At 42.8% G+C, this 14,471-nt stretch overlaps 4 pseudogenes; 2 read left to right on the top strand and 2 right to left on the bottom strand.

Moving 5' to 3' along the window:
* Positions 1-2,139: 2,139 nt before the first annotated feature.
* On the bottom strand, positions 2,140-2,257 carry LOC134938276 (5S ribosomal RNA; annotated as a pseudogene).
* Positions 2,258-2,396: 139 nt separating this feature from the next.
* On the bottom strand, positions 2,397-2,514 carry LOC134937315 (5S ribosomal RNA; annotated as a pseudogene).
* A 2,310-nt stretch (positions 2,515-4,824) lies between these two features.
* LOC134937314 (5S ribosomal RNA) lies at positions 4,825-4,942 on the top strand (annotated as a pseudogene).
* A 139-nt stretch (positions 4,943-5,081) lies between these two features.
* On the top strand, positions 5,082-5,199 carry LOC134938264 (5S ribosomal RNA; annotated as a pseudogene).
* Positions 5,200-14,471: the final 9,272 nt, after the last annotated feature.

The following is a 14,471-nucleotide window of genomic DNA, read 5'->3' as shown; positions in this document are numbered from 1 at the left end:
GAATGACTAGTCACTGGCAGCACTGGTGTAGGCAAGGGCCCCATCTTCAGTAGTAAGTAAAGCTTTGAGTATCTTTACCTGCAGCCACCTCACAGCTGTCATTCACTGCTGCATCCCCAGTCACCCACTGCCTCTCCCCATCAACCACTATCTCCCTGTGAATCTTTTCCTTCTCCTGTCACCATTTGCTTTATTCTGTCACCACTGCTTCACCCCATCACTCACTGCCTCTCTACATCACCCACTTTCTCCCCCTGTGCCTCTTCCCATCATCCATTCTCTCTTACTGTCACACTCTGCCTCTCCCCGTCACCCAGTATCTCCCTTCCACCCACTGCCTCCCCAGTTGGAACTTATTACCCACTGCTTCTCCCTGTCACCCTCTGCCTCTCCCTCTTTACCTCTTTCTGCCATCCCTTCCTGTGCCAGTCACCATCAACAGCACCTGTCACTCACTGACTCCTCAGTCACCACCTGCCTCTGCCCCACCGTCTCTCCATTACCCGTAGCCTCTTTCATTGTCACCCACAGCTTCTCCCACTTTCACCCACTGCACCTCCCTGTAGGTCAGAGTAAGGGGGGCCCCAGATCATGTTTTTGCACCTGGGTCAACTACTGGCACGATCCACCACTGACACGATCCATCACTTTTCTTTCTCTTCTATAGATTACACACACTGGCCCTGCTGGCTGCTGCTTATGTCTCCCTGAACAGACCATCATATAAATGTATTAATATTCTTAATAATGTCTTTAACCAATGGCAATGAATATTTAATATGGGTTACATCTCACTTTGCACGCAAACAATGAAGAACAATAGGAGGCCATTAATAATCAAGGAGAATCTTCTAGGGAATAGTAATGTACACTTGTTTTAATCTTGTTGAAATAAATGCACATTTCCAACTAGCAAGAGGGATTACTTATTAATGGACAGAGGTTTGAACGCCTTGCTCACCATATCAGGTTTAAGCCTTCAAAGAACACACAATTCACTTACATTAAAAACGTCTCAGCTTATTAACTCTAAGTTCTATTTCGGTAGTGAAATTAAACCTGACTATAGATAGAGCATGTAACATGTTGTCTGTCATCTGCAATGCTTTAAAATGTAATGCTATAGATGAGTATTAAGACTCTAACATAATTCAATATGTCCCCATTTCCCCTAGTGGTACACTGGCGAACTGCATTATATGATGTAACCTACCCAAATCATGATGGTGCACTTTACATTACTGTGGTTAGCTGGAGAGAGAATAATTGCATACTGCTATATAAAAACATATATATGCTATCTATTTGTGTTTGTTGCAGTTGTTAGCAGGGATTCAGAGACACTGTACAGTTTAATCAATGTTTGAGTTCTAAGGAATGATTGACAATTACAGAAGGCTATCATTTGTTACTGAACAAAATCTTTTATCAGGCTACAGTATTTTAATGATCCATCATACCACTGCCAGATACTGAGGCAAAACTACAAACTGCTAGACCTCAAACGACCCCTCCTTGGTACATTGTAGGTCCAATCCAACTCACAAAGATAATCTGGAAACTTTTTAACATACAAAGTTAAATTTGGAACCGCACTAGTGTTAATGATCTAAGCTAGATGTATGAATAGTATAAGAAAACCAATATAAATGCAGTTAGAAAAAATGTGATTATGAACTGCTAATGATTGGCGGTGCTCCCAGGAATTTTGTAGATTAGACTACAGTTGAAAAGGAGAGACAAGACAAAAAACCCTTGTTTGGGAGCACTCTTTTGTATTAAATTAAATAATGTAGGTAAAGTAAATGATAAATGAGATAAAACTTAACCTTTAATTGTTTCTCAAATAAAAGGAAGAAAAAAGGGCGAATAATAAGACAATTAAAGGACTCGTGTCTGGTGTTACAGCAAAAAGAAACTTGTTTGACCTTTTTAGCAAATGAGGTACAAGTTGCTAGGAGAAGGTGAAGATATTAGAAGTAATAAATTGGATGGATGTTAGTGTGTTCTGATAGGATGAATGTATCCAGGACAGTCACTAAGCATGCCTCAAAACAAAGGTATCCAAATGGAGAGTGATATGGTAGCAATGTTGAGTGAGCTGAATTTGATCTTGTATGAGAGATAGAGAGAAAAGGGGGCCCACTGCACCTGGTATTCTCAGGGGGTTTCCCATCCTGATACTGACCAGGCCATACCTGCTTAGCTTCCGAGATCGGACAGGATCGGGCGCATTCAGGGTAGTATGGCCGTGGGCCTGAGGTGAGAAAGAAATGAAAGAAGATAGGAAGATGATTCTATTGTCTGTACTGAGTACAAATCAACCATAGGTGGTCCGGGAGTGTTTTTCCAGAAACAGACATAGAGGTATAGTCAGTTTTGGAGAATTAAAATGGGGCCCACAGCACCTGGTATTCTCAGGAGGTTTTCCTTCCTAATACTGGCCAGGCCACACCTGCTTAGCTTCCGAGATTGGACAGGATCGGGCGTATTCAGGGTAGGATGGCCGTGGGCCAGTGTGAGGAAAATATTGAGTGGAAAGGGAGAATGCACTGCTTTGTGTACTTCACACTCAACCACGACCACTGATGGTCTCGAAATAGTATTTCCAGACAGTATCAAGATGATTTGTAGTGTCTGGGATTAAAGAGGATGTATGTGGTTGGGGAAATTTATGAGAGTGATGTATGGTGTATGTGTGTGTATGTCATGTTGATTGATGAAAAACTTTTGGAAAGAGATGTGTTTAAGAGGTAGAATGAAGCTGAAAAATCACTCTGATTAAATAACAAATCACACAAATGACAAAATGTAGGTTAGTCCCTTGAGGGGAAAAAGCAAAAAACAAAAAGCAGCAGAAGATAAATGGTCGTATATTGGGAGGGAACTCAAGGCTGGCTCCCAAATGACAATCTTAACTTTAATTCCTGAGTAGGAAGGGTTGAATACCAAAATCTCATAACAAATGTCAAATAGTCAGTGATGGGGTATAAAAATGCTACCATAAAACACATGCATGTTGGAATCACATAAATTCACTTGTGTGTTTAATTCACAGTTAGGTATCTGTATATAATAATAGAACCTTGGAGGCATGGGCGGGTGTGAGGACTGAGTACTACAGATTATCACTGAAATTAGAAAACTGTTGTGAAACAGAAGATATAATGATTTGTTTACATTGCGATATCTGTGACAGAGGTAAATGTGGTGGTATATAGTGGTCTGATGACCGTTACCACTATCTTGGGGTAGACTGACACCTCTTTACAGACTAGTGGTAAATATAGACATAATTATAGACCCTGATGGTCTAGTGGAATTACCTAGTATAAGTCGTTTGCAAGGAGGGAACACACGGTAGGCGCTAGAGACAGTGCACTGTATGATCAGTGTTAAGCAGGGGAAAGATTCCCGTGCTGCACTGTTGTATAGTGGTGCGCCTAAGACCCTGGTGGTCTAGTGTTGATTACCCTGGCCGCACGATCTGCGGCTGATGTTTGCTGCTGAACTTACCTGTTCAAAGTCCTGCTGGTCCCGCTGTTAGTGACGAGCGCGGCCGCCCGCTTCCGGGTTGGGCGTCGCCGCGATGACGTCACGGTTGACGATTCTCTCGACGTATGTTTCACCTTTTGGCTTGGTCACGAGAGCCCCTCTTTACTGCTCTCATTTTGAGGATGGATTCCACGGGACACCCCACCAGTATTCTGATTGGTCCGTTTTGCAATCAGTCACAACTAAATCATTCTATTGGTTACCTTAACCTTTAAGTACTGGCCACATGAGAGCAGTAAAGAGGGGCTCTCGTGACCAAGCCAAAAGGTAAGTTCAGCAGCAAACATCAGCCGCAGATCGTGCGGCCAGGGTAATCAACACTAGACCACCAGGGTCTTAGGCGCACCACTATACAACAGTGCAGCACGGGAATCTTTCCCCTGCTTAACACTGATCATACAGTGCACTGTCTCTAGCGCCTACCGTGTGTTCCCTCCTTGCAAACGACTTATACTAGGTAATTCCACTAGACCATCAGGGTCTATAATTATGTCTATATTTACCACTAGTCTGTAAAGAGGTGTCAGTCTACCCCAAGATAGTGGTAACGGTCATCAGACCACTATATACCACCACATTTACCTCTGTCACAGATATCGCAATGTAAACAAATCATTATATCTTCTGTTTCACAACAGTTTTCTAATTTCAGTGATAATCTGTAGTACTCAGTCCTCACACCCGCCCATGCCTCCAAGGTTCTATTATTATATACAGATACCTAACTGTGAATTAAATACACAAGTGAATTTATGTGATTCCAACATGCATGTGTTTTATGGTAGCATTTTTATACCCCATCACTGACTATTTGACATTTGTTATGAGATTTTGGTATTCAACCCTTCCTACTCAGGAATTAAAGTTAAGATTGTCATTTGGGAGCCAGCCTTGAGTTCCCTCCCAATATACGACCATTTATCTTCTGCTGCTTTTTGTTTTTTGCTTTTTCCCCTCAAGGGACTAACCTACATTTTGTCATTTGTGTGATTTGTTATTTAATCAGAGTGATTTTTCAGCTTCATTCTACCTCTTAAACACATCTCTTTCCAAAAGTTTTTCATCAATCAACATGACATACACACACATACACCATACATCACTCTCATAAATTTCCCCAACCACATACATCCTCTTTAATCCCAGACACTACAAATCATCTTGATACTGTCTGGAAATACTATTTCGAGACCATCAGTGGTCGTGGTTGAGTGTGAAGTACACAAAGCAGTGCATTCTCCCTTTCCACTCAATATTTTCCTCACACTGGCCCACGGCCATCCTACCCTGAATACGCCCGATCCTGTCCAATCTCGGAAGCTAAGCAGGTGTGGCCTGGCCAGTATTAGGAAGGAAAACCTCCTGAGAATACCAGGTGCTGTGGGCCCCATTTTAATTCTCCAAAACTGACTATACCTCTATGTCTGTTTCTGGAAAAACACTCCCGGACCACCTATGGTTGATTTGTACTCAGTACAGACAATAGAATCATCTTCCTATCTTCTTTCATTTCTTTCTCACCTCAGGCCCACGGCCATACTACCCTGAATGCGCCCGATCCTGTCCGATCTCGGAAGCTAAGCAGGTATGGCCTGGTCAGTATCAGGATGGGAAACCCCCTGAGAATACCAGGTGCAGTGGGCCCCCTTTTCTCTCTATCTCTCATACAAGATCAAATTCAGCTCACTCAACATTGCTACCATATCACTCTCCATTTGGATACCTTTGTTTTGAGGCATGCTTAGTGACTGTCCTGGATACATTCATCCTATCAGAACACACTAACATCCATCCAATTTATTACTTCTAATATCTTCACCTTCTCCTAGCAACTTGTACCTCATTTGCTAAAAAGGTCAAACAAGTTTCTTTTTGCTGTAACACCAGACACGAGTCCTTTAATTGTCTTATTATTCGCCCTTTTTTCTTCCTTTTATTTGAGAAACAATTAAAGGTTAAGTTTTATCTCATTTATCATTTACTTTACCTACATTATTTAATTTAATACAAAAGAGTGCTCCCAAACAAGGGTTTTTTGTCTTGTCTCTCCTTTTCAACTGTAAACTTTTTAACATGCAAGCAAGCTGGAGTACAGTAAGTAGCCTCTCCTACTGTAACATCAGTTGCACATCTACTCCTATTATAGGAGGAATGCATACTACTGTATGAATATATCTTCTCCTTATACATTATAGTGAAAACTGTTATATGCAGGGACAGTGCAATCCATGGCGGCACACCAACCCAGCTGGCTGCCTCGCCATCATGTTGGCAGCCGGTGCTCCTTGTGGGTAATGTATTTATTACCATCCTTTATTTCTATGGCACAAGAAGGGGTCCGCATCACCTTATATGGTACATACACAGAAGTAGTGCGATAAAAATAAGTAAAAAGTGCTAAAGACTTATAGTACAAAAGCTACAGTCAGTGGCGCTGAGAGGGGTGTAGAGCAGGGCCTATTGGAGGAGCCCGGCTAGGGCCCACTACCCCCCTTCCCCACTGCAGAGAGTCGGGAGAGAGAGCTAAGTGCTACTGTAGTGCCTGCACAAAACTATTTCATTTTTTAAAGAGGGGGATCTAGCCATGACTCCCTTCATTGGCCTTGTCCTCTCCTTTTACTGAGGCCTGGTGGCACTGACATCGCCCCTGGCTACAGTATTTAACCACTTCTACACACTCAGTCATAGTTACATACTTTGTGAGGTTGAAAAAAGACATCCGTCCGTCGAGTTCAACCTATTTGCGTTCTCCTACTCTGTATTATTTTCAGGATTAATTTTATCTTTTGATAAAGTCGTCCGTTGTGTTGTATTCCCTCATTTTATTATAACTATGGTACGTGATCTATCCACCATAACCTTGTATATCCTTATCCATTAGGAATTTATCTAGGCCATTCTTAAAAGTATTGACCGAGTCTGCCATTACTACTTTCTCAGGCAGGGAATTCAAAACTCGTATTGCTCTTACTGTGAAAAACCTTTTCCGCCTCTGTGTGTGGCATCTCCTCTCCTCTAACCTAAGTGGGTGTCCACGTGTTTTCTGCGCTGGTCTTAACAAAAACAGATCGCCCGAAAGCTCTGAGTATTGTCCCCTTAAATATTTATAAATGTTGATCATGTCCCCTCTTAATCTCCTCTTTTCTAGTGTGAACATGTCAAGCCTTGCAAGTCTTTCCTGGTATTCCAGCATCTCCATCCCCTTAATTAGTTTGGTCACCCGCCTCTGAACCTTTTCTAGTTACAGGATATCCTTTTTGTAGTAGAGTGCGCAGTATTCCAGATTGGGCCTCACTAGGGCTTTTTGTAATGAGAGTATAACACTCTCATCCCTTGCATCAATACCCCTCTTTATGCATGCTAGTACCTTGTTTGCCTTTTTTGCCACTATCCTACATTGGGTGCTGCTGCTAAGTTTGTTATCTATATGAACACCTATATCTTTTTCCAGTACGCAGTCCCCTAAAATCACCCCATTAAGTATGTAGGTGTAATTTTTGTTCTTGCTACCAAGGTGCATTACCTTACACTTGTATCTATTAAACCTCATTCTCCGTTTTGCTGCCCATGATTCCAGTTTAAGTAGATCATTCTGGAGAGACTCAGCGTCTCCCTACGAATTTATAACCTTACATAGTTTGGTATCGTCTACAAAAATTGCCACCATGCTCGCTAGACCTTCCGCTAGATCATTAATGAAAATGTTGAACAATAGAGGTCTGACTACAGATCCTTGTGACATACCACTTAGAACTTCAGTCCAATTTGAAAAAGTTCCATTTACCACAAATCGCTGCTCCCTATTATCTAACCAGTTACTAACCCAAGTGCATATTGTGCTCCCTAGCCCTAGTTCATGTAACTTATAAATAAGTCTCATGTGTGGCACTGTGTCGAAAGCTTTAGCAAAGTCTAAAAAGATTACATCCACTGCCTTACGCTGATCAAGGTTCGCACTAACTGTTTCATAAAAGCCTAGTAAGTTTGTTTGACATGATCTATCTTTCACAAATCTGTGTTGGGTCCTAATAATAATCTTTTTGGCTTCGAGGATCTTCTGTACACTATCCCTCAGAATGCTTTCTAGGATTTTCCCCACTATAGATGTAAGACTAACTGGTCTATAATTGCCTGGTTCAGCTTTACTTCCTTTTTTTTGAAAATTGGCACTACTTCCGCTACACGCCAGTCTTTGGGAACCATACCTGAAGTAAGTGAATCATTAAAGATTAAAAATAGAGGTCTTGCTAATTCGGAGTGTAGCTCCATGAGAACCCTCGGATGAATACTGTCTGGACCAGGTGACTTATTAATCTTATTTTTTTTTCCAATCGGTCACAGACTTCCTCCTCACTTAAATAAGCACTAAGCAGTGGGACATTATCCTTATTGGGGCTGGGTGTTAGTTCATGCATCTGGTCCTCTATTGTAAATACTGATGAGAAAAACGTGTTTAATGTATCCGCTATGTCATTATAATTTTTTATTAAGTCTCCCAGTTTGTCCTTTAAAGGGCCTATACTCTCCTTCTTTAATCTTTTGCTGTTGATATATTTAAATAATTTTTTGTGGTTTGATTTATTTTCCTTTGCTACTAGCTTTTCAGTTTCTACTTTAGCCATACTTACTTCTTTTTTGCATATCTTGCCGCAAACCTTATAGTACTCGAATGACTCCGCCTTTACGTCTGATTTGTATTTTCTGAATGCTCGCCTTTTTCTGCCCATTAATTCCTTAATATTTTTATTAAGCCACATTGGTTTGGAGTTTAGTCCTTTGTTTGCTACCCATAGGAATAAATTTACGAGTAATCTCAGCAAGCAGTGATTTCGATGCCTCCCATTACTCCATAGTGTTTTTTCCTTGAAACAAAATTTCCCATTCAGTGTCCCTTAAAGCTTCTCTCATCATGTCAAAGTTGGCTTTCCTGAAGTTCAGAGTCCCAATTGAACCTATATAGGACTGCTTATGAAAATTGATATTGAATGTGACCATATTGTGGTCGCTGTTTCTTATGGGCTCCTCTACTATAATATTTGATATCAAATCCCCATTGTTAGTCAATAACAGGTCTAAGATTGCATTGTACCTAGTTGGTTCCTCGATTAGTTGAAGTAAGTAGTTATCATTTAGTGTGTTTAAAAACATATTACCCCTAGCAATATCACATGAATCGCTTGTCCAATCCATCTCCCGATAGCTAAAATCTCCCATCACTATTACGTCGCCTACTCCTATCACTTTATCAATTTGCTTCAGTAACACTTCCTCATCAGATATATTAATGCCAGGGGGCTTGTAGCATAGTCCCACTACTATCTTTCTCTTTTCCTTTCCCCCGCATGTAATTTCAACCCATAACGTTTCAACAGTGTTTACAGTTTCCTCATAAATATCTTCCCATACATCACGTTTTAAAAACGGCTTAACGTAAAGACCATGTTTGTTTAATCTGTCTCTCATAAACAGCATATAACCCTCCATATTAACTGACCAGTCATGAGATTCGTCCCACCAGGTTTCAGTAATGCCTACAATATCATGCTGATTGCTTGCTGCAAGGATTTCTAGTTCCCCCTTTTTACCTGTTAGGTTTCTAGCGTTTACATACATACAGTTAAGATAAGTATTTCTCCTTCTGCTAACTATCATTTTTGGTATGCAGTAATGGTGACCCATAAACGTCACTAGTCAGTGATTTGGCAATACCCTTGGTAATACCCTTATTAGTACCCATATTAATGGCCGTGAAGTCTGCTCTTTACCTCCCCCCTTCTCCACCCCCATTTGGTTCATTACCACCATCTTTACTGTTCTCAATGCATGACCAGTAGTTTCTAACTTAACCCTCCCCCAGGCACCTAGTTTAAAATCTCCTCCAACCTTCTAACCATCCTTCCCCCCAGCACCACCTCCTCGTTCAGGTGCAATCCATCATGACAAAAAAGATGGTGCCTGACTGAGAAGTCTGCCCAGTGTTCCAGGAACACAAACCCCTCTTTCCTACACCAGTCCCTAAGCCACACATTTACCTCCCTAATCTCCCTCTGCCTCCCTGGGTTAGCGCGTGGCACGGTTAATATTTTGGAGAATATTACCTTAGATGTCCTTGCCTTAAGTTTCTTGCTTAAGTCCCTATAATCTTTCTTAAGGACATCCCACCTGCCACTAACTTTGTCGTTGATGCCAACATGCACCAAGACCGCCGGGTCGTTCCCAGCCCCTCCCAACAATCTATCTACCCGGTCCGCGATGTGCCGCACCCGAGCACCCGGGAGACAACAGACTACGGTGATGACGATCTCGGTAGCAGATTGCACTATCTGTCTTCCTGATGATAGAAACTCTACCACCACAATCTGACTAAGTACCTCACTATCTTTTATCCCAACTGGTTGCTAGAGGGAACGGTCTCCTCCGGCACCGTCATTTCCTCACTACCATCCTCAGAATCTACGTCCAATTGGGCAAACTTGTTGGGGTTTTGTAGTTCAGAGATGTCGTGCCTCCCCCTCTTTTTCCTCCAAACTGTGACCCAGCTGGCTACCCGGTCATCCTTATCTACCAGTGACCTCTCCTGCAACTCCTCCACCGTTCTATCTAAGCCTTGCTCGAGACTGTGAATCTCCCTCAGACGCGTGACGGTTTGCTCTAGATCAGTTACCTGGGCTGCCAGGGTAACTGTTTGCACACACCTCGTGCAGATGTATTCACACTGGGACTTTAGGTGCGCATACATCTTGCACGACATGCACTGAGTGATATCCTCAATCACGGCCCCTCCCATTTTTTTTATTAAACACTAATTCCCTGTTACCTTTAACTAAACAATACTACACAATACAGTACTATAGCCTAGCTGTGAAGAAAAACAGTAATCACTACAGTACAATAACAGTTACAGACAGTAATTGGTAACTCAAATCAAGGATAGGGACAGAGAGAAAAGAAGAAAAAACACTTATGTACTATCTAATACACAATAAATTAAAAACAGTAATATAAAGTTGGTACTTATCTGTGGGGTCCCTCTCCTGCGGCACCCCTGTACCTCCTCCTAAAGGTGGGTCTGCTGTCCTGCTCAGTCAGCACCTCTGTCTCCTGCTGTGTCTCCTCCGGCTGCCGGGACCCTCGTCTCGTCCCCTGCGTCGGCTCCCGCTCTGGCCCCCTCTCCGGCACCTTATCCTATCTGCGGGAGCACCCAGCTTCTAGCACTTCAGGTGTCCTCACCCATGTCTTCACCCACTCACACGTTCTCCACCAGTCAGTAACACCATCCTTTGCCTGCTCACATGTTCTCCACCAGTCAGTAACACCATCCTGCACCTTGCCCGTTGCTCTCCTCCTCCTGGCACTTAGGCCCGGCACCCGATTCACACACGCCCCTGCTCCTTCCTGCAACCTTGCTGCTCCGTGCTCCCCAGTTCCCGGAACCTGCGCTAGCAGCCAGCTCTCTTCCCGCTCCTGTCCAGCACGTGCACGCTTGCCCCGTCACTTCCAGTCCCGGTCCTCCATGCGTATCCGTTCAGCAGCGTGTCTATAGCCTCCTTCAGCAAGAAAAAGGAAATAAAAAGGAAAAATGTAAGTGATGTCAATATAGAAACCAATCAGATTCTTGATGTCATTTATCTACAGTAGAACAGGCATTCCCAACCACGGTCCTCAAGGCACACCAACAGTGCAGGTTTTAGTGATATCCAGGCTGCAGCACAGATGGTTAAATCAAAATAACTGAGCTACTAATTAAGTCACCTGTGCTGAAGCCTGGATATCACTAAAACATGCAGTGTTAGTGTGCCTTGAGGACCGTGGTTGGGAATGCCTGCTCTAGAACATTCTAGAAGAGCTACATAGCTAGAAACTGTCCACAATACCTCTGATCTACTCTTATGGATTTTAGGCACCCCCTAACTAATGCCACCCTATATAACTGTCTGAGTTTACCTAATTATAGTGGGATGATTCAAATATACTGTACATCAAGTTAATAATGACAGGGCCACTTAGATGCTACATACAGTATCCTTGTTTTTTGCTGAGTAAAGATGCTCTAATTCATTCAAAATAGCTTGAAGATGGCCTTGGAGGAGAAACTGCACCTTCAGAGGGATAACAATACATACCACAGGGAGATGCTGCCCGAATGCCCTGAAAACATCCTGGAAGAAGCTGTCATCTTCATCCAGTCCAGTAAGTGGAAGGTGCTGCTGAGCTATGGTGAACTTGAGTCTGAAAGGATTCAAGATCCACCAATCAGCTTGCAGCAATTTGAAAATGCTGCTAGTCGTGAGCCAATCGCGGTTGCACTACCAATCACGGCAGCTATAGGCATATAGGCCCTCATTCCGAGTTGATCGGTCGCAAGGCGAATTTAGCAGAGTTACACACGCTAAGCCTACGCCTACTGGGAGTGTATCTTAGCTTCTTAAAATTGCGACCGATGTAATCGCAATATTGCGATTACAAACTACTTTGCAGTTTCTGAGTAACTTCAACCTTACTCTGCCTGTGCGATCAGTTCAGTGCTTGTCGTTCCTGGTTTGACGTCACAAACACACCCAGCGTTCGCTCAGACACTCCCCCGTTTCTCCAGCCACTCCTGCGTTTTTTCCGGAAACGGTAGCGTTTTCATCCACACGCCCATAACACGCCGTGTTTCCACCCAGTAACACCCATTTCCTGTCAATCACATTACGATCGCCGGAGCGAAGAAAAAGCCGTGAGTAAAAATACTATCTTCATTGTTAAATTACTTGGCGCAGTCGCAGTGCGAATATTGCGCATGCGTACTAAGCGGATTTTCATTGCGATGCGATGAAAAATACCGAGCGAACGACTCGGAATGAGGGCCATAGTTTCCCCACCCCCTTGCTCAGGCTTTTATTAGCCAGCACACAGGGAGTTCAAATGCGAAGGAGCATAGAGCTCCCGAAGACGTGCCCTAGGCTAATACATTTGTAGCACACCAACCATCAAATCCCACACTACAGTGTCTCCCCATCTGTCAACATCATAGTATCTCTCCCCGTTCCTCTTACCATTTCCCACCACCACTGCTGACAAAGCAAACTGAGCTCTTGAAGCCAATCTTTAAGTCACTGCTTCTCACTCGCTCTCTCTAAATTATGTGTCTATAGTCTGTCAGCTTCTCCCTTTTAAATTGTAATCTGCCATGAGCAGGGCTCTCCTCCCTCATATGTTTTTCCTTCCCTTACTGTATACCATCATCTCCTGCCCATTTCCCATAATGGTGCCTGACTTTTGTTGGTCTAGACTGTATATGCAAAAATGTTCATATTGCTTGTATCCCATCTTTGCATGGTGCTGCCGGCTTCCTTGTGGCGCCTTATAAATAAAGGATAATAATGTCACATTCACTAAGGCAGTCGATGTTAGTAACCCACTTGCACAGATTCCCTTTGTTACGGCAGTAAGGTGTGACGTTTTATTCCAGACACAGAGATTTACAGTTTACTAACAGATTTCTTTATTTAAGAAAACAGTTCAGTTCAATTTTAAGAAAGCATGGAAAAACTCAGAATAAAGACTAACAATGCTCCGGCAATATTGTCACAGTTAACAACAATAAGTAACAATTGTTTTCTTTCCAGGTAAGAATGCAATTTTATTGTACCGTAATTTCTTCTGTCCTTGTGCTGAAGAGTTAAATATAGCTAGCACTTCCCAAAAAAACATTTGAGTTCCCTGTAACTTTTCTAAAGAAATAACTTATCAGCAATTCAATGAGGTAAGTACAAAAGTTTTATAACTCAGATTCTAAATTTTAGTTTGTATGTGCTGGCCATCTCTTTATGCTGGTGCACATGAAATCCTCCAATAACTTAGTAAAGGCAGGGCTGCTATCCATGTGGTGCTTCCTAGTTTTACTAATTGTAACGTTGCTACAGATGTGTCCCCTCTCATCTATACTCCCACGTGTGAATGTGATATGTTCATGGAAGTCTGCACACCATGCACATTTGCAGGCACTGTTATTATAGCAAACAAGCCGCAGATATTAGCAGCGGAAGTATAGATGAGAGGGGACACATCTGTATAGGAAGAACTTGGATGGTGCAAGCCTGGGCCAGTCTGTTGCTACATCTCTGATCCCTTTTAGAATAAAATGATGCTCACTGTACTTCCACTGTTTCTTAGTGTACAGTATGTAGATCCCGTGCAGGTAAATTCAGTTTATAGAAGATTATCTAAATACTAGAGAAATTAGAAGAACTATAGTCCCAGTGACTCTTGCCTGAATTTATAGCTGTACCTCATAAATAGCTTGACTAGCAACCCACACAGTTAGTGAAACATCTGAAGGGCTTCTTAGTCTCTGTGAAGGGAATATATGTTTTATTTAGCTGATATTGTAACAATTCTCCTTTTGTATATTGTTTTTCACAGTTAATTAGTTCCTTAATTAAGGGGGGGTATACACGGAGAGATCCGTGCTTAAATTCTAAGCAATCTGACAAGATTTCTTAGAAGTTAAGCATGGATCTCTCCGTGTGTATGCCTCCCAGCGATAGCGATGCGCGGCCCATCGCATCGCTATCGCCGGTGCTAGATTGGCCTGCATGCAGACACAATCTAGCACATTGCTCATTTCACCCACTGGGGGAAACGAGCAGCCCCCGCATCACCCCCCCCCCTTGCTCAGCACACATCGCGTTGTGCTGAGTGGGGGGAGAGATGTGTGCCGAGCGGTATGTGATAGATCACTCAGCACACATCTCTGCCAGTGTGTACTGGCCTTTAGGCTAAGGTGACTAATTATGCCTTTGCTGCAGTATGTGTGCCTGTCTAATCCAGCAGAGTGATGTACTGTGGTGCAGTTGACTGCTCCTGAAGGTGGTCAGCACTGCCAGAGCTGGGGACATTGAACTTTCTTCAATACAAAGCTCCACCTGTCA

Source organism: Pseudophryne corroboree, chromosome 6 (genome assembly GCF_028390025.1).
Source record: "Pseudophryne corroboree isolate aPseCor3 chromosome 6, aPseCor3.hap2, whole genome shotgun sequence".
NCBI lineage: Eukaryota > Metazoa > Chordata > Amphibia > Anura > Myobatrachidae > Pseudophryne > Pseudophryne corroboree.
This window is presented reverse-complemented; position numbering and strand designations above follow the sequence as displayed.